Source organism: Petaurus breviceps, unplaced genomic scaffold, assembly GCF_028583685.1.
Source record: "Petaurus breviceps papuanus isolate PSGF00001 unplaced genomic scaffold, PetGlider_PUasm1.0 37, whole genome shotgun sequence".
In the NCBI taxonomy this organism is placed as follows: domain Eukaryota; kingdom Metazoa; phylum Chordata; class Mammalia; order Diprotodontia; family Petauridae; genus Petaurus; species Petaurus breviceps.
The window spans coordinates 55,355,980-55,381,239 of NW_027186296.1; the positions used below are offsets into that span (position 1 = coordinate 55,355,980).

Sequence of the window (25,260 nt, forward strand, 5' to 3'; positions counted from 1 at the left end):
TATCTATCTATCTATCTATCTATCTATCTATCTATCTATCTATCTATCTATCTATCTGTCTGTCTACCTATACACCAAATATATTATATATACACATATACATATGTGTATGTATACAATCTGTGGGGTTGAAAGAAAATTAATTCCAAAGCAATGGGATTAGATAGAATCTTTGTCTAAATTACTCTGATAATTGAAGAAAGTAAGGTTTTAGATTTCAGTCATCTGGATTACCCATATACACTACCTCAATACTTTGGTCACTTACTAGTTCTTCATTTTTTTTTCCTTCTTTGACAATATAGTATCTTGAAATGATGTTAATAGAAATAACTGCATAAGTTTTCCCCTAGATTGCTTTTCACTAATAGTTTACAACCCTATAGTTTGTTTTATTCAAGTAAATTGAAAAGGAGGATTAAAGCACACATTCAGGTAATTTTTAAAAAAGCTTAGGGATATGAAGAATTTGAGCTGTTAAGCTACAGGATGCAAATTCATGGGCAAATGACTCAACTGGTACCCTTTCCCTAACTCCACTGCCTTTTATTTTGTCTATGGAGTCATGGGTTGGACTGACACTAGGAAAATTTGTGAAGTAGGTGAATTTAATCTCTTTTCCCATTCACTTTCCTCTGTGTTCTTTTTCCTACCTTTTCACTTTCTTTCCATCACCACTAAACACTTAGTGCTTTGACTTCCAGGTCTCTCATCTTTATAAGAAAGTGGTCCTGATTAGCAATTAACACTATAATGCTAATCCAACTCATTAAAATATTTTAAAGTACATACACTATGTTTTAATTTATAAAGTTTCAGATCTTTTTAAAGTTCTAATCCCAATACTGAATATAATGTTATTTATACATTATATATATATAAAAAGTATGCATGCAAAAATAAAAACTAGTTCCTCATATTTCTTTTTGGAAGATTTGAATTTTAAAGACAAAGAAAAGAACCTCCAAGAATGCATCTCTAATTATACTCTTTGAAACACTGTCTCTGAGGTTGACTGTAGGTACACTCTTGGAGTTTGTAAATAATTTTTTTTCAAAGCCAGAGCATTCACCACTCTTTGTTTTATGAAGTTTTAACAATCAAATAATCTTTCATCAAATGGCCTGCCTCTTGATTATGACTTTATCCATTTTTAGCTAGGATGGTCTTCAGAAAATGAAGGGTTTTTTTTTATTTTTAAGGGGAATTGTACTCAGAGCCTTTCCAGTAAGGTAGAATCTGCCAAATCTCATGCTCCATTTTAGAACTTAATAATTCCACACTGAGATGAGACTTGAATGTAGGACTTTATGTAGGTTGGGAAAGATGGCATTATCAAAGGTATATTTACTTTAAAAAGATGGGTTGCTCAAGCAGCAAGTGTGATGGATAATTGAATGTGAGCCTATGAGCTCCACTGGTATGCTTCAGATGTTAAAAAATTGTGCAGAAGGCATCAAGGCATATTGTATGGTTCTCCTGTGGTGAAATTAGAGGAGGATTTGGACAGAGTAGTATAGGATGGGTAGGCATGAAGGGGTTAATATCTGCATTGCTGAGGGAAATACATGATCATTGAGATCATGAATCCATTGGCATATCTGAATTTGCCGGTCTTGGGAAGAATATGCTACTAATGTCTTCTCTGAGCTCTCATATATCCTTTTAGGCCTACTTTGAACATTTATATAGGAATGTACATAAAATGCAAATGTTTAGTGTACATGTAAATAGACATTTCTTTCTCTTTTTTTATATCTAAAGATCACATGAGAAAACATTTTTAAGCACTTATCATAATGTCTGGTACATAACAGGTGCTTAATAAATGCTTATTCCCTTCTCTTCCTGTCATCTCCAAAGAGGCTGTGACTAACTGTGCTACATGATAATTTGCAAACATCCCCAGAACTCAGTTGTATGTCCTTTTAATACACTTCCTGCGCATGAAGCCAACCCTTTCAGTTTGTTTGCAGCTACTGGTAAACCTTTGGTTGTACATCACTCAGGCTCTACTTCTGTTCAAAATGTGTCATTCTATTTCTTAGCGCTGGCTCTTCCATTTGCTACTGTTTCTGAGCTGTCCACAACTATGCTGGATCATTTGAAGTCGTGCTGAAGTACGTCTTGCAGCATTTCTTCTGACCACCCTGCTTGCTGCTGTCCCACTTGAATTCCCAATATAGCAGCTGCCTGTGAATCCTACTGTACAGCATGATGAAGTAAATTGGAGCTCTAAAAACAGATGTACTGAAGTACTTCAAGAAGATGTAAGTATGGCCAAAAATAACAATGCTTTACAGATGAATCTAGTTACACAGCAAGATCATTACTAGAATATTGTATCCTGTTTTCAGTTTTATGCTGAAAAAAAAAGTTATAGAAAATTTGGGAAGGTGTAATGCAATCAGATAAAGGATATAAAAGAGGAATTATAATAACACATTTATAGAGCAACTTAAAGTTTACAAAATGCCTTCCTAAAAACGTGTGATGTACATAATATGAATGTGATGATTATTTTTTTCCTAATCTTCCCCTGCTAAAGCAACCCTTCTTTAAAGTTTCTTATTTCTGTCAAAGGTACCACCATCCTTCCAGTCATTCAGCTTTGCCAACTAGGATCATTCTCAATTCTTCACTCTCCTTCATTTCCATACTCAATCATTTTTCAAGTCTTGTCAATTTACCTATAAAACATCTCTCGTACCCATCCCTTTCTGCCTATTTACATGGCCAGCACCTTAGTTGAAGCCCTCATGGCCTTTTGCATAGATTAGTGTCTTTTAATTGGAGCCCTTTCTTCCAGTCTCTTCAGTCTATTCTCTGCACAGTGACCAAAAAAAAAAAAGCTGCCAAAACCTTCCTAAACACAGGTATGAAGGGTTTATTCTTACTGCTTTCTTTCAATGAAATTTAATCCTCATTTTAAAAATAAGTAAACTGAGGTTTAGGTAAATTTAAGTGACTTGTCCATATTTACCTGAGGTAATATCTACCGGATTCATAAAGTCACATAATTTTACAGTTGGACCAGACCCCAGTAACCATCTAGTACCACCCATACCTGAAAAGGAATCCAACATACTTAACAAGTGCTTAAAGACGTCCAATGAAGGAGAAGCCATCACCTCCTGATATAGCTTGTTCCAACCTGGAAGATTTTCTTTCCATAAAACTTAAATTTACCCCTTTGAAACATCTAACATTTGCTCTGATTTAATATTCCAGTCAATTTGGAGTACTTAACAGTAGCCACTAGATACGAAATGATCAGTTTACATCCCAATCCTAAAGAAGGGCAATGCCAAAGAATGTTCAAATTACCAAACAATTGTGCTCCTTTCACATGCCAGCAAGGTTGTGCTTGATTCTGCAAGCTAGGTGTAGCAATATGTGAACTGGGAATTGCCAAAAGTGCAGGCTAGTTTTTGAAGAGGCAGAGGAACTAGAGAGCAAATTACCAACATTCACTGGATTATGGAGAAAGCAAGGGAGTTTCAGGAAAAAATATCTGCTTCTGTTTCATTGACTATACTAAAACCTTTGACTATGTGGATCACAACAAAATGTGGCAAGTTCTCAAAGATATGGGAGTGCCAGATTATCTAATTTGTCTCCTAAGGAACCTGTGTGCAAGTCAAGAAGCAACAGAACTGAACATGGAACAACTGATTGGTTTAGGATCAGAAAAAAGAGTAAAACAAGGCTGTACATTGTCACCTTATTTATTCAACTCATATGTAAAGTACATCATGCAAAATAAAGGACTGTATGCATCAAAACCTGGAATGAAGGTTGCAATCTCAGATATGCAGATGATACGACTCTGATGGCAGAAAGTGAAGAAGAATTTAGAAACCTTTTGATATGAGTGAAAGAAGAGAGTGTAAAAACTGGCTTGAAGTTTAACATAAAAACCCCTAAGATCTTGGGAACTGGTCCTATCATTTCTTGGCAAATAGAAGGAGAAGAAATGGAAGCATTGTCAGATTTTATATTTTTGGGCTTAAAAATCATTGCGGATGGTGACTGTAGACATGAAATTAAAACACACTTGCTCCTTGGAAGGAAAGCTATAGCAAATTTAGACAACATACTAAGAAACAAAGGTCTGCATGATCAAAGCTATGGTTTTTTTCCAGTAGCAATGTATGGTTGGGAGAGTTGGACTCTAAAGAAAGCTGAGCACCACACAATTGAGGCTTTTGAATTGTGATGTTGGAGAAGACTTTTGAGAGTCCCTTGGATGACAAGGAGATCAAATCCATCAATACTAAAAGAAATTAATTTGGGTGATTCATTGGAAGGACAAATACTGAAGCTGAAGCTTAAATACTTTGGCCACATAATGAAAAGACAGGGCTCATTGGAAAAAAACCCTGATGCTGGGAGAGACTGAAGGTAAAAGTAGAAGGACATAGTCGAGGATGTGATGAATAGAGAGTGTCATGGAAGCAACAGACATTAGTTTGGACAGACTTTGGAAGATAGTGGAGGATAGAAGGGCCTGGTGGGCTATAGTCCATGCAGTCATGAACAATTGAATGACAAAACATCCTTGTTCTTAATTCTACCCTCCAAAGCAAAATGAAACAAATCTAATCCCCTTTCTACATGACAATCCTTTAAATATTTGATGACAGCTATCATGTCTCCACTGAATTTTCTCTTTTTCAGACTAAATATCCTTAGTACCTTCAATAGATATTCACATGACATGGACTCAAGGTCCTTCACGATTTTGGTTGTCTTTTTCTGGGGACTTAACAATTTGTCAATGTCTTTCCTAGACTGTGGCACATACAATTGAACATGATACTTAATATATGGTCTGATGAGGGCAGAGTCCATTGGGTTATCACCTTATTATTTTTGGAAACTGTCTTTAATAAAGTCTAAGATCAGATTTGCTTTTTCGGCTTTCACATTCTGCTTCTGACTCATGTTGAATTGGTGGCCTACTAAAACTCCCATTTTTTTGGAGGAACAAACTGCATTCTAACCAAGCTGTCCCCATCTTGTAACTTGTCACATTGATTTAAAAAAATCTATTTAAGACGTAATGGATCTTTATTGAATTTCATCATATTAGATTCATCCAAATGATTCAGTCCATCAAGATCTTATTGGATTCTGACTGTTATCCTATATTTTAGTTATCACCTTCAGCTTTGTGTAATCTGCAAATTTGGTAAGTATGTGTTCTTCACTCATAGTCAAATCATTGAAAAAAATTAAATAGGCAATCAAAGATTTCTGTGGACCTCTTACAGAGACCCCAGGTAATGTGGGAAAAAACCCAACACTAACATTCTCAATTCTGAATCTGTCTTATTGTACTATCATCCTGTCCACATCTCTATATCTTTTACACAATGACATGATATGATAATTTATCAAATGTTTTGCTAAAATCAAGGTAAACTACATCTATGATATTCCCCTGATTTACCAGGTTAGTAACTCAGAAAAAAAGTGTTATAAGATTACTTTAGCATGATTATTCCTTTTTAAAAAAATATAGGGCAGCTAGGTGGTACAGTGAATAAAGTGTCAGCCCCAGAGTCAGGAGGACCCGAGTTCGGTTCCAGCCTCAGACACTTAACACCTCCTCTCCCCATCACACACACACACACACACACACACACACACACACACTCACAAACTAACCGTGTAACCTTGGGCAAGTTACTTAACTCCAATTGCCCTCCAAAAGGCAAAAAAAATTATGAAGCATTTCTTTGTTCTTTTTCTTGACTTGACCTATTTTTGATGAAGTCATGCCAACTCTTTATAATCACAATTTCCTTTTCTAGATTCAGTAATCATCTCTTTAAAATCCATCCTCGAATTTTCCCAGGAATTAAAATCAAACTCATTGGCCTATAGTGTGTAGAGCTTTTTTGGTCTTTTTTTGAAAGTTAGCACAATATTTGCCCTTTGTCCATTCTGTAGTACCCCTCCCACTTTATAGCCATGCAAATATCACTAGCAATGGCTCAAAATTCACAACTATCTATTATATCTTTCTGTACATGAGAGTGCATTTTATCTGGGCCAAGTATGATAATAATTATCAAGGGCAGCTAGGTGTTCACTTACTATTTCAAGGGCTGTTTATTGAAGCTTTCCAGCATGGTATTACTTGTTGGTGCTGGACATAGGGTTTCAACCTATGCTTCCTGACCAATTCCATTACATAGTATTATGGAAGTTTAAGGATCTGAGATTCTTTAGAAAAAAGAAGGGAAATGTAGAGTTAAATTTTGAAATAATCTTTGGAGAACTGTTGATTGATTATGGGATGCTGACTAGCTGTTTTGTACCTCCTTTAAAAACAAAAAAAAGAAATGGAATCAAATTGTACAGAAAGAGAGATTAGCTATAAAGATGGCATGAACAACTGGAGAAAAGGGGAGGACAGAAAAATAGATAAGATTTTTTTTAGCCCTATTCTACATATCTAAACGAAAAGAACAGATGAATGAATTATGAAATGAAACCAACAGATATTTATTGACATTTCTGGTGCGTCAGGCACCGTTGCTAGTTGCTAAGAGGGAAACAAAGAAGAGTAAAGCACATTCCTTTTACATAAAGACCTTACAGTCCACCTACGGAGATGATATAAATCCATGTAAAGTTATACAATAATAATGAAAGAAAGAACCACAGACAACGATAGGAAAGCTATAACATAGAAGTACGCGATTGGTAAATGACCAATAAAGATAATAAGTGCTCTAGGAGTTTGGAAAGGGAGAGAAAATATCAGTTCAAATATCCCCCTACATTTTGAGGCTCAAAATGTTGGGGGATAGCTTCAACTTTGGTGCTCATGTCTAGATGGGCCCACATCTTATTGCTTTTGCTTGTGTATACATTTTTGAGTAGGGTCCTTGTTTTTCTCTTTCTGCATGTCTATATGTATCTTCTATGATGTATTCTCTAGTATTTCCTCTGTCGTGCCATTTTCCTGTCTGTGCTGATTTATTACTATCCTGAAAGATCTTCAGATTTTCAAGTTTTATGAAAAATAAGATATCATTCCATGACCTCTGAATTTCAAATCATTTCACTGGCTACTATTGCCTAAATCCACACATACATATAGATTTATTTTCTCAACCTAAGGCTTCCTTCATTTTTCTCTCTCCTTCCCTGTCAATCCTTTCTCTCAGTTACTTAATTCTATTATTGCATTCATAGACATTCTAGTTCCTTGCTATTACAAAACAAAAGCAAAACCAAAATTCAGCAACTATTCTGCTTGTGTGATACTCTTCCTTGGGAAAATCCTACTTTGTCCCACTCTCCCTTCACCCAGTGAGAGAATTAGTTTTTGTCTTACTTCCCAATGCCATCTTCAGATAAATGAATTGCTACTATCTTTTAGATTTTTATTTGGAACTTATACCATCCCTTTCTTTTATTCATCATATAACCTTGTATGTAACTTTTTATATTAATGTACCCCCAGCCCCAGAAATCAAATCCATCTTTCTAAATGGCTTTAGTAGCTGTCTATTTCATCACTTGCTTTTTCTTGGTAACTTCAGTCTCTCTATTAGCAACCCATAAGATACCTCACCTTCATAATACATCAGTTTTCTGGACTATACCAACTTTGTGACCATATATCACCAAATGAACCTTCACTGTTATCATTAGCAAGCATGGTTTTACCTTTGAAAACTCAACTGTGGGCTTCCCCATTACATCTTATTGTCTCCTTGCCTATACCCTTTTCTATATTCTACTCTCTCTGAATGTACTCTCTGCCCTCACTAGTACCTTTAACTTGTTAACCCTCTACACTACAGAAATCAATTTTTTTTTGTCATCTTGGATTCACTGTTTATATGGAATTTCTGAAGCACAATTACTCTAGTCCCGCCTTTACCATCGTCCTGTACACCTCTGACTGTCCTAAACTCTTTTAAAACCTAAACTTCCATCACCTGCTGTGTGTTTCTTGTGCTATAGTGGTTTTAGAGAAAAATGTTTTCAAAATTTTCAAATGTCCTCCTTCACAAAAACATATTCAAGGCCTTCCTATATTTTGAGGCACTTTCATTATTGAACAGAGAAGTAATGCTAATCATAAAGGTTGCTAGTTTGATCTGGGTTCATTAGTCTAAGTAGGTAGTACCCTACTCAATTCCTGGAGAATCAAATTTGGGGTTGGGCTTATAATATACATGGGAAATTCTCTTTAGACATAAGAAGAGGAGAAAACTAGAAAATGAGTATTTCCTTTTCAAATGCTGAAAAATAACCCAACCTATTAAAGCCAATTAGCTAATTCCAAAATGATGTTTCTTATGGATTATTATTATTTTTTTTTTAAAGCAATTGGGGTTAAGTAACTTGCTCAAGGTTACACGGCCAGTTATTTCTGCATGTGGTGCTAAGTATCTGAGCCCGGATTCGATCCCAGGTCATCCCAACACTGGGGCCGGTGCTCTTACTCACTGAGCCACCTGGCCACCCTGATTATTTTTCTTAATGTTTGAGTTTTTGCTTTGTTTTTTTTTCAAAGTAGGTGCTTTTTTGTTGTTGAAGATTATGAAGTAGTGAATTAGCCAATTCCACTTTTACAGAATGAAAGGTGAATTTCTTTTCAGGTGGGGGGAGCATTTAATATGAAGACAGCAAGACTAGGTAGTTGTTTAAAAAAATAAAAAAGCCCTTAATATTCAATGTCACATTTATTGCTATAAAATATTTCTCTCTCTCTCTTAGACATCTGGTTCCCATTATGTATAGTATTGGGTACTTCAGTTCACTAGCCATTTTGCATACAAAATAGCATGCTACCAAAATCCTCATTGGCATCAGTTGGCACGTGTTTTCTCCAAGTCATTTTATTTGACAAAGGTTCACAAGCAATGCATCTATTATCAGCTTGAACCTTGAATATACAGTAAAGAAAAATTAATTTGACTCCACTACTCACCTTAAGGAGTAAGTTGTTTAAAACTAAGAAAGAAAGAACTTCACAAAGAGTCTTTCTTTTAGGTTTATTAGGCAAAAACTGGGTAGAAATAATAACAGAAAAGCGAGCAAAATATATGAAAACTGAAGCAAATATGTTCTATTAACGTTGACCCAGAAATGAGAGATACAATATGGAATGTTTGCTAATGAGTCATGAATTTCATTGTAATTGTTTCCACATTTAGGATTTTGCCCTTCCTAAACCATCTAATCTTTGACATATCCTACAACAATCCCATGTGTTGTAAATGATTTTACTTTATTTCTTAGATTACTATTAAGAGCTTATTTTATGGTTCATTTCATTTTCTTTTAAAACACACACACACACACACACACACACCAAAAAACCACACACATAGGTACACTCAATATTATCATGCTCAATGTCTGTTGTCCTGTATATTTCAAGACTAAATTATTATGACATGAGAAGGAAGCACTCATTTCTCTCACTGCAAATCAAAGAAAATATACTGAGAAAGAAATGTGAAATATAGTCCATTTTAGAAGCCTGATTCAAAACTCAGAGAATTAAAATGAAAGTGCTTACATTAACATAGTGCTTTAAGATTTGCAAAGCAGTTTATAGTGCATTCCACAGTTTATGCCATTCCTTCCTCAGAAAAGCCCTGATTGTATTTCATAGTATTTCTGATAGTATTGTTATTATCACTTTACAGAACAAGAAACTAAAAGTCAGTGAGGTTAAGTGATCAGTTCAGAGTTACATAATTTTTAAGAAGGGATTTGAATTCAGATCTTCCCACTAAGTTTTCATGTTCTATTGAATATGCCATGTTGCCTCTCAAACAAGTAGCGAATGTTACCTAATAATGTTCTCAGACTTAAGAACCTATAATAGAGTCAGCAGAAATGCCAATATTCAGTATGGTAATAATAACAACTTAGGAATGACTTTTAAAAACTGTTCACAGTATAAAATGATCTATTAACATTATATTACTTTAGCACTTACAGTGACTAATTTTAATTGCGTGATTAGGCCTTTGGCAAAAAGTCAAGAATGACTTGATATGGAGAGTATTTTATCACTTTAAGATGGTTAAAAGTGGATTTACTTGGGGGGTGGGATATGAAGGGAAAGTTGTTTCTTTCATAAGAAACAGTATGAGAAGCAAACGATTACTTTCCGGTTGAATTAAGAAGAAAATGTCAGAGTTTTGTTATTTGCTTATTATTTGATTCACAAAGCAAGAAGCCAAGCATGTGAAACATCTATTACTTTTTGCTTTTCCTAACATGAAAACTCTTTGGAGCATGTTCACAGAACTAGTAAAAGTTGTCTAGAAAATGCTGCAGGAGGATTCATCTCTAATGAGCTTTCATTAGCAATTAAAGTGATGTTTTCATATATTTTGCTTTTGTTTGTTGTCCTTCAGAACTCCTTGTGGTAAAATCAGTAATAAAGCATTTCTAAAGCCTTTTCTATGTTCTAGGTACTGTATTAAGGGATGAGAATTCAAACACAAGTGATTGAGACAGTCTCTACTCTTAAGAAATTTATATAACAACAACAATAATAATCACATTTATAGATTAAGGTTTATAGAGTTAAGGTTTACAAAACACCGAACAAATATTCTCATTTTTTTCATGACAACAATCCTGGGAGAGAGGTACTGTTATTATCCTCATTTTATAGATGAGAATATAGGGTAGAAAGAAGGCAAGTGACTTCTCCAGGGTTACCTAGCTAATAAATGTCTGATGCTGGATTTTAACTTAGATCTTCCTGACTTCATGTTCTGTACTCTTCCAAACACTGTGCAAACTAAAGAAGGCCTAGAAAGGAAGTAAGGGGACATATGTGGTGGAGGCATGCTTCTAAAATGACCAGGAGGTGATATGGAAGCCTGGTTGAGGGCAAGATAAATGTGAATGCTGGAGAATGTCTGACATGAATTTCATTACTATACAGAAATAATTTTCAATATCTCTAAGAGAAATTTAAGCAATTTACCATGAGACTGTAGGCCCAGCTACAGGGTCCTGTCCAGTTTCAGGAAGCTCCACTCAATTGGCCATACAACAGAAGTCTTGGAGGACCAAATAAGCAATGAATAGAAAGCATTTTGCAAACCTTTACATGCTCTATAAATGCCAGTTATTATTATCATTATTATAATTATTATTATTGTATAGTCACAAAGCCTCTAGTCTGGTGATAAGTTCATTCCCTGAGTCTTCTACTACACTCCTACTGAGTTCAAGCACTGTTGATTGAGTAATACAAGGATATGCTGGTAAATGATTGATGATCAGGTTCTGGAAAACCAAGTATATATATATACACACATACTTTCAAGTTTTATTTGTATTCTTAATGCTTTCTTTTCCAGACAATCAACCAAACAACAAATCAGTTCCTGATTTACAGGAACTACCAGTTTCTGAGGTGGAACTGTACTCACACTGAAAATTTAATAATTGGCTTACAGACCTTTTAGAGCTGTCTCCAGCACAACCTTGCTATAAGGTGATGGATTTCTTGGTCATGGTAATTTTCAAAAGCTTTCTGATAAGACATAGGAGAATGGTGATCTGCCTTTATGGAGGGAATATCCAGGAGGAAGAAAAAACTAAGCTTTGAAGTACTGAGTTTCTGTGATGTAGCAAGTATTTTTGAAAAGTAATGATGCTACTTTCTCAGTTATAAACAATATTTGGAATTTCTAGAAAAAAGGAGGAGAAGGGTAGAATTCAAGGAAGTGATTTTTCATTTTTAAAAGTTTTCATTTTGATTTGGGTTTCAAACTTTTAATGGACATACACTCAATATGCCCCTCCCTTTTTTGTGCATTGCAAGAGAATGATTGAGTGGCAAGTTGTAGCTGTTTTCATTGGTGGAATCTTTACTGAAATCCACACATATATACATATTATACTCTTAGAATGAAAACATGTACTTGAACTTCAGGTTTTTGCATCCCCTGTCACTGGTGTAAAAATGGCCTAGATAGAAGAAAAAAATTGATCTTTTTTTCCACTTTTTCAGAAATGACCTCAAATCCTCTCAAGTAAATGATGAACCTTAACTCCTAAACTAGAAAAGAAAGATATTTAGTTGTGAGTATGCTTTAGATGGTCACATCTTTTCTAGTATTTCTACCTATATTTTGAATAGTTTTCTCAAAATTGATAGTGCTTGCTAGAATTGAGTTTCCAAATGATAGACTCACCACACATTTTCCTCAAACTATGTTACCTAGGATTTCTCTCTTTGTGTTCAAATCACAGGGCAGAAATATTTTGTATTAACTAGAGTTGGTATAAAAAAAAAGACAAGATGACTTCACCTATAAAAATATCCTCCTAAAAATGTACCCAAATCAGGAAAAGTAATGTCTTTCCCTCTTCTTGAATCATATTATAAATGCTATGCTTCCTGTGCAAAAAAATAGCAATCCACATATTTAGTTCATAAACTCTGTGTAGGCTTATGTTGTACAGATATATATGTTTTTCTTGGTGTAGTCTTTTCTGGACTTTAAATATGTAATGACATAAAATTCCATCTTTCATTAAATCCACTTCTTTGGCAATGCAAATAGAAAAAGAATCATAGGTAATATAATTTTACCCACCTAACAACTAGTTGGTTAGAGAGGAGGTGAAATTTGAATCATTAATTACAATTCTGATCTTTATAGTTGTTTCACCTAGAAGCTTTTCTTTCCTGAGGGTTCTAAACCTCTTTATGTATTGTCATAATCACCCCCTCCACAAACACACACAAAGTAGAAAATGACACAATTATCTTAGTTAGGAACAGATGATTTATACCCCCTCTAAAGTATTCAAACAATTGAGGCAAAGTAGTGTTTTTATCCTCACTTGAGTTGTCAAGATAATTTCCTCAATTTTCCACTTGCATATGTAGACACAGCATTAACCAGTGACAAATTTTGTTTCTATATCATGACCAATATGTGTATGTGTATTATTTGTGCTAAAATGAGGCAAGTTTGGATATTACCTGCTGCAAATTCTCTCATTAATTTTAGAGTCAACAGGATTTTTTTTTGGATATCTTGTTTTTTTGTGTTTGGTAAAGGAGTTTAAGAATATGTAAAGATGTAAAGCTTTAGGTTATATGGAGTTAGAGCTAGAAGGCCCATTAGTGATTCTCATCTGACCTTCTTATTTTACAGATGAAGAAACTGAGGCCCAGAGAAATTTATGTGACTTGCATAAAATAAGGAGTATTTGACACAAGATACTCTGATTATAACTCCAATTTATTTTGGGGGCAGTGGTGTAAGTTTAAATTCTGGAAAACAAAGCAAAATTTTTTTAAATAATCCAAAACTTTTCAGTGGCAAAATAAATAGGTAGAGGAGAGGACTTCTCTCCTTTGCTCCCTTTAGTTCCCTTCCCACTCTCTCACCCCCACCCCAATCCCTATGATGTTGAGGATATTGGGGAAGTTGATTTGGAATTTCTACAACTAAGAAGGATGGCTAACCAAGTAGATAGTACTTAAATGCATATGAGATAATGAAAATGATTTTCTTCTTATTTTATCAATAAGAACAGTCTTCTTTCATCTTTTCCATCATAATGGATGTTTATGTTATCTTGTTTGAGCCTTTGAAGCTACTGACTCCTAAAAATAAAATAAAATAGTAATTATAATATCATCTCCCATATCAAACAGGGAAGTGTATAGTTCAAGTATGATCATCTTTGTTTTCCAGATATGGAAACTGAGGCTTAGAGTGGTTAAATGACTTGTCCAAGTAGCCATTATTAGTTAAGAGGCAGGGCTGGGCAGGGAACCCATGATCACTGACTATAAATTCAGTTCTCTATCATTTGCTAGGTCTTAGAGAGCCACAGAGAGAGAAAATGCTTACTTTTGTAGATCCCGCTTATCTTGGTGAATCATGAGATCAAAAAAAAAGGATAACTCTGCCTTTTAGTTTGGAAATTTGTGGTGTTATCTACCTACTTGTCGATGAAATGGAAACTTACCTTGGATGGGGCAAGAAGAATTGTAGTTACATTCATTTATTATTACCTAGAAACCTATTTTTACAACTTATGTAGTAAGTGAACATTTAAAATGTCCTCCCTGAGTGTAGGGGCTATGACATTTTTCATCTTTCTTACCTTATTGTTCAGGAAAGTAAATATTTTTCAATCGGATTGAATATGATCATGGGTAATAGGACTTTGAGTCCTATTAGAGGTGGAATGGGTCCTACAGATGAATTAGTCTCACCTCTAACTCTATTGCAGAGAAAAAGGAGTCAAAAGGAATTAAAGGGACTTTTCCCATGGAAGCACAGCTAGTAAGTTACTGAACAGAAACTTGAAAACATGCCCTCTGACTCCAAACCCAAGACTTTTCCTCTACATTTCACTAATTCTTTCAGTATAAACATTTCTCTCAAGTTTGTTTGTCATTTTGAAGAATATAGAACATATTTTAGGTCATTAGGGTACTGTTTAAACTGCATTATAGTAGTAATTAGCTACAATGAGCTTAAATGGCTTTCAGAACTCAGTGTGAAGTAGAAAGAAGATAGCAATCTAAAACTGGGCCTGCCACTATGTGACTTAAAAACCTCTTGGAGGTTCTTTCAGGATCCTCATGGGTAAAATGGAGACCATAATTAATACCTGTCCTGCCTGCTCTGAGGATGTTAGGGAAAGTGGTTTTTAATAAAGTCACAAACTCTGTATTATAAAAAATCTTTGAAAAAAAACACGAAAGATTTTTTTTTCACCTGGAATTAGTTCTGCTGAATTGAATTTTACTTTGGTAGAAGGTAAGCAGTCCACAACTAAGGGAATGACAGAGTACTTGAGATGTAGCTACAATGGGGCTAGACAGTTCAGAAATTTATATGAGGAATGGAAATATATATTTGTTATGGATTTAAGACTTAGACATTAGTTTAATGTAATGAAAATTAAAGAGGATGGCAGCAAAGGCATTCCAGAACTGTAAAAACGTGTAGTTTTATCACAAGGACTTAAAAAGAAATGCTCATCTTTCCTTGAAAACTTAGTGGGTGGCTTAGCCTATAGTACTTTGGGAGATGAACAGAAAAAAAAATCATACTCAACTGGTTAGACTATAATGCTGAACTTTCCCCAAAGTGTCCAATTTAGGAAAAGAATAGTGTTGGTCTTGGGAAAAATTCTGGCTTCTTTTAAGAATAATACATCTGGGTCCATCTCCAGTTGTCTTGATCTATATCTTGCCATTGAACCCAAATGGCTGTGGAGTAGAGTGAGGCTAGTGACTTTGCACAATCCTCCCTCACTTTAATCCAATTCACTTGCAAGTCATGGCATCATCTTCCTGATGATGAGATCCTCTTTGAGAATGAAGGATGAACAACAACATTTCTAAATTAAGATCACTTCAATAATTAATCGTGAAAAAGAGGAGTGTTGGAATAAACATTCCGATGTAGTGTGTTTGGGAGAGGGGATATTTTGTTTTATTTTAAACATATTCACTGTCACTTCTCTTTTATCCAGTAGTCTGAGATACTCACTGAAATGACTGCCATAGATATGTCAGCAAATGTAACAGAGTTCACTATTGAAGAGGGATGGGGAAGCTTTTACTTAGACAGCATTTGTCTGGGAAGGATTTGGTATGTAATCTAAATTGCATTATTGATGAGTGAAAGAGGATTGGAACACAAGTAGTAAAACACTCTCACGGAGTTAACCAGTCTAGTAAAACCATCGTGAATAATTTTTGGACACTGAATGTTTTTGTTGTTGTTTGTTTGTTTGCTTTTACCCTCCCTTCTTCAACCTCTCAATCTCTTCTGTTTCATTCTTGACACCAGGACATTTTGTGCAGGAGATATAGTGAAATTTAACCAATGAATGAAAAGGATACAAAAACCACATGATTCCATAGGAGTACGGAAATCACTTAAACCTGTGGTGTCAAACTCAAATAGAAATTGGGACTACTAATCCACAATTAAGGATCTCTGCAAGTGACATATTGACTTAATTTTAAAATATGATGTTACCTGGGATTTATTGTATTTTATTAAATATTTCCCAATTACATTTTTAAGGGCAGCCAGGTAGCATAGTGGATAGAACACCAGATCTGAAGTCAGGAAGACTCATCTTTCTGAGTTCAAATCTGGTCTCAGATATTTCCTAGCTTTGTGACCCTGGGCAAGTCTATTAACTCAGTTTGCCTCAGTTTCCCTATCTGTAAAATGAACTGGGGAAGGAAATGGCAAACCACTCCAGTATCTTTCCCAAGAAAACCCCAAATTGGGTTACAAAGAGTCAGACATGATTGCAAATACCAAACAACAATTACATTTTAATCTGGTATACATTGTGAACCACTTACATTTCATACCCCTAGCTTAAAATAATTAGATACCTTGCAGTGGATTGGACTTGAAGGCAGAAAGCCCTGAATTCAAATATACCCTCAGATACTTACTAGCTATGTGACTATGGTCATTTGTCATTTGTCATTTCCAAGTCTGTGTCCTCCTCTGTAAAACAGGGAGAATAATATGCAAGAGAATACTTCACAGGTTTGTCATGAGACTCAAAGGAAATAACAAGTATAATGTTCTTTGCAATCCTTAAGGGACCATGTACTAGTAATTTCTATTAACATTTAACCGAGGCAGCCTGGTGTAAGAGATGGAATGTTATTCTTAGTCAAGGATTCTCTAGGTCCAATTTCCATCTCAGAAGCTCACTATCTGAGACATCCTGGACTAGTAACAACCTCTCTGAGGCTCAATTTGCCTTCCCTATAAAGTAGAGAGACGATTCCTGTAGTACCTACCTCACAGGGTTGTTTTAAAGATCAAATGAGATAATGCATTTAAAATCCTTTTCAAATCATAAATGGCTATATAAATTTTTACTTTCACATTTAACTCAGTTAAACTAAATAGTTCATATAAAACTAAATTAAGGATTCTAATAGTTCTACATTGGACAACTCAAGTGAGAAAACTGCATCTTGGAAAGATGAGTTGTTTTTTTATCCCCAAGAAAATTTCCAAATTTAAAATTCCCAGGTACAAACTACAGAATACATAAAGATTACTATGGCCTCCTCAGAGATATATGCCAAAGCAGCTGTTTAACAGACACAGTGCCACTCACCCCAACAGATGAGTATAGATGAAGGTTTCTATATCAAAAGCTGGAACCTGGCCAGACCAGAAAACCAACACTATGGCTTTTGAAAGTACCAGGGGATCATCCCAGACCCCAAAGGCATGAAATTTGGGCTTGTGATCTCATTCCCCAGAACAGCTCTTCCAAGCCACACAAATGCTTCCTTTTACCCTGATAACCACAGGACTGACTACCTGTTCAGTGACAAAATACTTCTCCCTCCCTTTTCTCAGCACAGCTATCCTTTGTATCAGGGTTAACTCACAGACAACTGCTTAACTCTAGGCTTAGAAAGCACATACTGCATCTTTAAGAAATAGTTTACTTGTGAATCAGTAAATGGACTAGACAAAGCAGCCATTATTTATGCATTCCTGCATACATGGCAAGGTGAAAATAATAGAATAAACATCATATACTTCATTATGATATCGGTTTACACTTCCAGGGTACACAAAAAGAGGCCATTTCATCAAGCTAATTGCCTGAAAGTAAAAGAGAGAGAACTTTAGCTATTAGTCTATTATGGGGCTTTTTCTTAATCACAAATAGGGGCCGTGTGTCCCTAGGGGGATGTGTATTCTAATTTACAATTGAACTACAGATCAGAGCAATCAATCTTGTGCAGCACTTTTACAGTGTAATTGCTGCAACATAACAAATAAAAAAAAAAGTTGGGGGGGGGAACCTAGGCTGAGCTTCAGCTTGAGGTGGGGATATTTACCAGGCATTGGTTCAGGGTAGGAGGGAGAGAAGAAACGCCACTGACATGAATATGCAATGAGGGCTCATTAGCAGCCCAGTGTTGCCATGACGAATGGCATTATCCCCAGCCTGGTGCTGCCTAAACATGAATTTTATAACGACCCATTTATCATGACTTGTCACGGGCTCCTCTACTGTACTTTCTTCCAACTCGCACACCTTTCCCCATTATTGCTGGCGAATCCTGGCCTTTTATTATGATTGTTTCATTTCATATTGATTTCCATCTCTTCAGAAGTAAACATTAACAAACAGGAGCACACTAATGAGTAATTGTTGAGTTCAAAGTCAAAAAGTATAATGGGATGATGTCTCTGGCTTCTGTATTAGTCTATGGTTTTATTCCATTGAACTTCATGGGGAGCTAAGGTATAAGATTCATTCTTAGATTCTCATTGGATTTTTTCTTCTTCTCTTTCTCTCTTTTAGATTCGAGTAGTAGGTATCAGAGGAAAGACATGAACTCAGATCTTCCTTAGTCTAAGGCAAGCCCTCAGTCCACTTCTTAATTCTGCCTTTCCTTTTTCTGTCACACATACAGAGGGATGGATGCATTTTATCCCTCTATTAGAATTTAAGTTCTATAAATGAAGGGCCATGTTGTCCCTAGACTGAACAACTGCCCACACCTACTACCACAGTTTTCCCTACCTAGATTGTGGTTATGTAAGTTTATTAAACTGTATTCCCTTATTTCTGGGTGGAATATTTCTTCCCTTGTGTATTAAATCTCTTGGAGAATATTTCAAGAGTTTTATTTTGGGGGAGTCTTGAAATATTTTTTTTGGTGGGGTATAGACTTGAGAATCTAGAAGAGAAATCTAGAAAAACCTAGAATCTTAAAAGTGTGTGTGTGTGTGTGTGTGTGTGTGTATGTGATATGTATCCTTTTTGACAGTCTAGTGAAACCTATGGACCCCTTCTCAGTACAGTGTTTTTAAAATAATAAAATATGTAAAGTTATGAAAGAAAGCAATTAAATTGAAATAAAGCTATAATTTTTTCTCCATCTCCACCTAGTTATAGACTATGGATCCCAGCTTAAGAAATATTTTTAGTGCTAGGTACTTTATGAACTTCTTAGCTGATTTCTTACTCATGATGTCTTCCTTTTATCCACACTCTCCAAATTAGCTAACGTTCATATTTTGGTGGAAGCTTCCTAGACATCAGCTTTTGAGGAAAGAAAAAATGAGTTAAAACTGTGATTCATCATTTGAAAACAACAAAAAGTTAAAAAAAATAATGCAATCTGATTTATTATTTAGGAAGCTCTTGAGCTGGGATATACATATGAAAAAAGAAATGAGGCTATTTATTAGACTTTGTTGCTACATAACTTTAGAGTACCCTTATTATTAGATGGGACAAAATAGATACCTTGCTGGGTAATTTGTCGGACCTGGTTAGATTTGTCACAGATTTAGGAGCTATTGCTAGATATTATTTTACACATAAATCATGAAATTCAGTGTGGTAGAGTGGATAAAGGGTGAGCTGCAGAGCTAGGATGACCTGGATTAAAGTTATGCTCCTGACATACTGGCTACCGTGTTTCCCCGATAATAAGACCTATTTTGAAAATAAGCCCTCCCCTTACTGTGTAAGATTCCTCTAAAATAAGCCCTCCCCTGAAAATAAGCCCTACTGAGATTGCTACTGTGAAGGTGATCCCCTGCACTACACGCTACATTATGGTACCCTCTGTATGCACCGTCCCCCCCTCCCCTCGCCGTGAAACGCACGCCACGCTCCGAGCTGCATCCAATCAGAGCTGCAGCAGTGAGCGTGTCATCCTGTTCTTCCCCAGTGATTTGCTTATTGAATAAAGGTACATTTTTTTGTTCACATTTTCCTGTTTATTAAAATTGCTGTCAAAGTTCATTAAAATAAGCCCTCCCCTGAAAATAAGCCCTCTGGTGTTTTTCTGTCCAAAAAAATAATAAGACAGTGTCTTATTATCGGGGAAACACGGTATGTTACCTTGGCCAAGTCACAGTCTTTCAATGCTTTAGTCTAGCCATTCTCAAAACTTTTAGTCTCAAACCTTTGCCCTCTTAAATATTATCAAAGACCCCACCAATGAGCTTTAGTTTATGTGGGTTATATTAATATATATTTATTATATTAAAAATGAAAATATTTTTAGTATTATAATGAAATATTCAAGAACTTGTGGGCCCTTGAAAAAGTCTTAAAACCAAAGTGTTGCTCTAGGCAACTCTTTAAAAAATAAGTTTCAGAGAAGGTGTCAACCTGTATTGGTAAAGTAAACTCCTCATCTTGGAGTTCCTTACACCAGTGAAATCATAGATCCAATTCTTACCTCTAGTATGAATCAGCTTGGTGTTATTAAACATAGGAGGTGATTTCTCTTTCCTAAGGTGCAATATTGAGAAAGAATTCCCTGTTCCAGGAAAATCACAGTTCTGGTCCATAACCTTAGTGTTTGTTGTTTGTCCTTTGTTTTTTGAAGAGGACAAATGACATCACAGGTGATGTCTTGACTGTCTCATGAATTGGATTTAAGTAAGGCAGAGTTGCACAAAATTCTCAGCCTTACTCTTTCTTCTAGGGTCATCAGAATCCAGGGCAGGACAAAAGTTAAGATGACTGGCAATGGTTCAGGATGCAGTAGATGGCCCTGGCATCTTCAAGGACTGAATTTTAGCTGCCTTCATGGCCATTGAAACAAATTGTCTCACCCACCCATTCTGTCAGGGGAAGAATTTATATGCTTGGAGTAGATATCCCCCTAATTCAAAGGGGTTTAAGGCTTGTTGGTTACCCTCAAACTTGTTCAGCCTATGTGCTGAAATAGTTTTTTTGGGGTGTGGTATGTTGCATATACTACGCTGGAACCACAGGTGAGAGTTGAGAGACAGGTGTAAAACAAAGGCAGATGAGTAGCCTTGAAAAGGGTTTGGCATTGAATACCCTATACACCACCCCTATCCCTAGATATCCATTAGAATGAATATTGCAGCCAACAGTTCTAAAATGACATCATTCCAAATGAGATATGTAAACATCAGAAAGAAAAAAAAATTCCTTCATGTGAAAACAAACAAAAACCCCCCAAAATCCAGTCATGAAATGTTACTTGGAATAAGGAATTTAAAGATTTAGAAGAGGTAATATTTTCAGGATATTGATTGAAAGAATTAACCAACCAAATCAAAGTATTTTAGTGTATGTTGTAGATAATAGACTATATTTATATTTTCTGATAGTGAATACAAATGGGAATTTTAGGGAAATTTTTATGTCCTATTTAATAAATGAGTCAAGGGTTAGTGAAGGATACCAAATCACTTCATGGTTCTAAATGAACAGTTTAAACCTAAATCTCTGTCACCAAATATTTGGAATTTTTTTTATTGGTTTACATATATACACACTTACATATACATCGGCCTCACCATTTTTATCTGTAATTTTGGTATCATGTTGGGTCATAAGACAGATGGAAAGTTAAATTTTGATTTAAAAAAATATTTTAAATTGTAGTATCAGAGGATTATCTTAGAGACTAACCTGGTATATCTTCAAAAATAAAAATAAAATTAAAGGTTATAAATGTTAGTTATAATTATATGATTAGTAATAATAGTAAGTACAATAAAATAATAAGTACAATACAGAGTAGGTTAAATCCTTTCCTAGTAAAATAGTGAAGGAAAAAAGGTGTACTTTGGTTCCCTGAAGATAAAGCTGGATACCAGGAACATTTAAGTCTCAATGGAAACATCAGCTTCCTCAAGTAGAATTTTTTGGGGGTGTCTCAATCCACTACTCTCTAATATGGGAATTGTTCCTCTAGGGTGCTTATGAGGATTCATTAATTTGTGATGTATTTGAGGATATGAACTGTGGGACACATGCTCTTTGCAAAGAGAATTATCCAGGCTGATCAAATCAATGTAAACCTTTTCTCTAAGCAGTCTCCTGATATGCCCCAGGCTGAACCCTAGAGAAAAATCAGCTGAAATTCCACTTCAAAGCCTTTATACTTAATGAAAGGCACCTTGTTGTTGCCAGTTTTTCTGAGTCTTTCTAAAAGGGTTATCATACTTATTGAAGTTTGTTCTCTACAGCTTATTCTCTGTATAAGGGAGTATGTAATGAAAATCACCAGTTAACTTATAATATTCTAAAGTTTTAAAGTGAGGAGTGTTTCCTTGGGAGCCCATAATTCAGATGGAAAGGATTAAACCCAAGAATTTATGCAAATACAGAGATGATACTATTTAAAAAAACCTTCCAAACATCTAGACTAAGAAATATTGTTTGTCTCCTTGTGCTGGTGATGTCTACCTCATAATATAATGGAAATAACAGACTTGTATCCAATGCTATATCTTTTATTATCATATAGCTACATACCTTTATCAAAAATCCACTTTGGAAACCTCCAGACCTTTTTCTTTCCATTTTTTCAGACCCAGAGCTTGTCAATCAAATTTCAAATTCTAATGAAATAAATTAGCCTGCACACTTGATCTGGCTTAGCTGTATCATCAATGAACCCATTTCTTCTTTTTCCTGGAGCCAATCATATGCTTATTCCCACTTAAAGAAAAAAAAAAAACAGCCTAACCCTTCCCCACTGCTTCTAATGACATCTTCAGTCATTAATGAGTTAATAAAAATCTCAGTCATCTGGAGATAGATAAGGAGGAAGAAAGAAGAGTATTGTACGTGTAATGACAGGCTCCCTTGCTGCCCTCTAAGATGTCATGGGTCAGTCATGTTAAGAATGTGTGCGTCCAATCATTTGCTGATTTCTATCAGTCAAGCCTCAAGCAGGAGCTGACATGGGCCAGTTTGGGAGTTACAATGAATAAACAATGACTTTTTGGATTGTTGGCTGCTGTGTGCATGTGGGGGGGTTATATATACTAAATCATGATGACATTAGCAATCAATATACCAATTATGGGACAAGTTATTGGATGAAGAATGTATATGTCTTGAGCTTTGGTACTCTTTGAACAGGTCTCTGGCAGAGGAAAACCCCTTACTAGAATGTGGTTTAACTCCTTGTGATCTCAAGGTGTAAAATCATGCAGACCCCAAGTACCTGCAACTCAGATATAAAGAGAAAACATTGATTTTTTGTATCCTGTTGTCTTTTTCAAACAGACTAGCTTAAAAAATATTAGGGTGTTTCCTTAGGAAATTGGATGCTATGTGACTTGTTGAATGAATGATTATTGGCTCTAAGTGACCAAGAATAAAGGTAGCTTTTATCTGTTTATAAAATAGTGTTATAAATAATCTTAAAAGGGAAACTTGATTGTTTCTATAGAAAAGAAAATGAGAATATGCTAAAAAAGACAAGTACAACAGACAATGTTATTCTATATTTTCTCTGGAATGACTGGGTAAACTACCTTTTCTAAATAGAAAAGGCCTTTTAGTAGTATGAGGCTTCTTGCCATTTCTGGGGCCTTCTGCTCTGGTATCATAATCCATTTCTTTTCCTGGAGCTGAAGTCCCATGAGCCTTTGTAAACTAAGAAGAAATGAACATATAATGAACTTGGACAAGGTTCTTAGAGCCAGAGTTCTGTAAAAAGTGACAGAGAGTATAGTTCAATACATTTTAGAAGTGTATGAGCTGAATTCCATCATTTAAAAGAACAGTGAACCATGATGTACAAGTAAATTTATAACTAAGATAATAATTATATTTCAATGCTCTAATGATGATATGTTATGTTGAAAAAATTAGGTATTTCCAACTTATAAGTCACTAACTCTAGAGTGTCTTCAGTCAAAATGTGATTCAAAATAAGATTAAAATAAAGTTGAAACATCTACATATAATCACAAAGCATTTCTGAAATCTTTTCAGACATGGTACAAAATTAACTTTCTTCCAGAAAATAACTGCTAATTAACAATCATAACTGCTATATGACACTATTCTTCTGAAAGGTAGTCTGGCATAATATACTGATCACTGGACTTGGAGTCCAGAGGACCTGGCTTCATAGCCCATCTTAGACACTACAGTGTGATCTTGGTCAAGTAACATGACTTTTTTTCTTAGTTTTAGTTTCCTTGACTATAAAATGGGAATAATAAGAACAAGTACAGTATAGGATTGTTCCAAGGAGAAATGAGAAAATAAAAGTGCTTCACAAACCCTAAAGCTCTAAATAAATGTCAGTTATTTTGCTTCTGTATGCGAAGTAGGATAAATTAATAAAAAATTTCCTTCCTCTGAATAATTTCCACTATCTCTCCCATAAGCTTTTTTACTTCAGTTGCTAAAATATAGAAACTTAACTTATTTTAATTTTGTCATTAAAATGAATAGTGAAATGGGAAAACAACAGAGTCAGGGAGCAGAATTGAAGAGCCTGAATAATCCAAAACACTGGATAATCAAACTTTGAATAGGCAAGAATTAATAGTTATGATTGGTGAGGGTATGGGGCTAATAAGCCCACACTTTTCTGTATAGGCCAGTTTATTTAATTCTGGTTCAAAACCACAGACCACACTACTAACCTAGAATCAGGTGGGAGAATATGGATGGCTGAGTGCCATTCATATGTACTTACATCATCACTGAAGGGGGAAAACATGCTAGATGGCTAGAGGAAAAAACAAAACTGAACAGTTGCAAGCAAGTTCTACCAACTCAGTGTTCATGATTTTCTCTGAGAAGCATGTTTCTGAAGTCCCTGCCAGACTCCTTTTAATTTTAGATTTTAGCTTTTTAACTCCAAAATCTTACATGTAAATAGGCAACTGGTGGATATTTTATGGTGCCAGTCACCTGAGATTGAAATCAGTTTCTCTTGTGATTTAACACTAAACTCTTTATTTCTTTGTTTAAAATAATGAAACTTTTAACACCCAGTCAGGTTTTATGACTTCCAATTCTTCATGTCAGTAAAGAAGACCCAGACTCCTACCAGCAAGGAGTTCAATAACTGTCCAGCTGCTAATGGTGTGGGAAAATAAACTGGTTATACAATTCTTTGGTGGTTGACATCGTTTCCAATTCATCTAGGCACTAATGTTACTACTGGTGATGATGATGAGCAGAAGGAGGAAGAGGAACAGGAGAAGGGAAATAACTAAGAAAAAGGCAAAGAAAGAAAGGGAGAAGGAAGGAAAGAAGAAAGAGAACAAGTGTTGAATAGGCAGGAGAAGAAGGTAAAGGAAGAGGAGAGGAGGAGAAGGAAAAAGAGGAAGAGGAAAGTAGTATAATTTGAAAATGACAATTACTACTGCTGCTGCTACTGCTACAACAACAACTACTACTACTACTACTACTACTACTACTACTACTACTACTACTACTACTACT

General features: G+C 35.3%; 1 long non-coding RNA gene across 7 annotated transcripts in view; it reads left to right on the top strand.

The window, feature by feature from the left end:
- Nucleotides 1–25,260, top strand: part of LOC138169225 (uncharacterized) — a 100,663-nt gene that overhangs the window by 52,666 nt on the left and 22,737 nt on the right. For 6 of the 7 annotated variants that reach the window (XR_011170292.1, XR_011170296.1, XR_011170290.1 and 3 more), the window contains one exon: nt 2,049–2,270. This is a non-coding gene — a long non-coding RNA (uncharacterized lncRNA). Of the gene's footprint in view, nt 1–2,048; nt 2,271–3,625; nt 5,170–25,260 lie in introns of those variants that run through there. The other variant, XR_011170293.1, reaches the window with a different exon arrangement.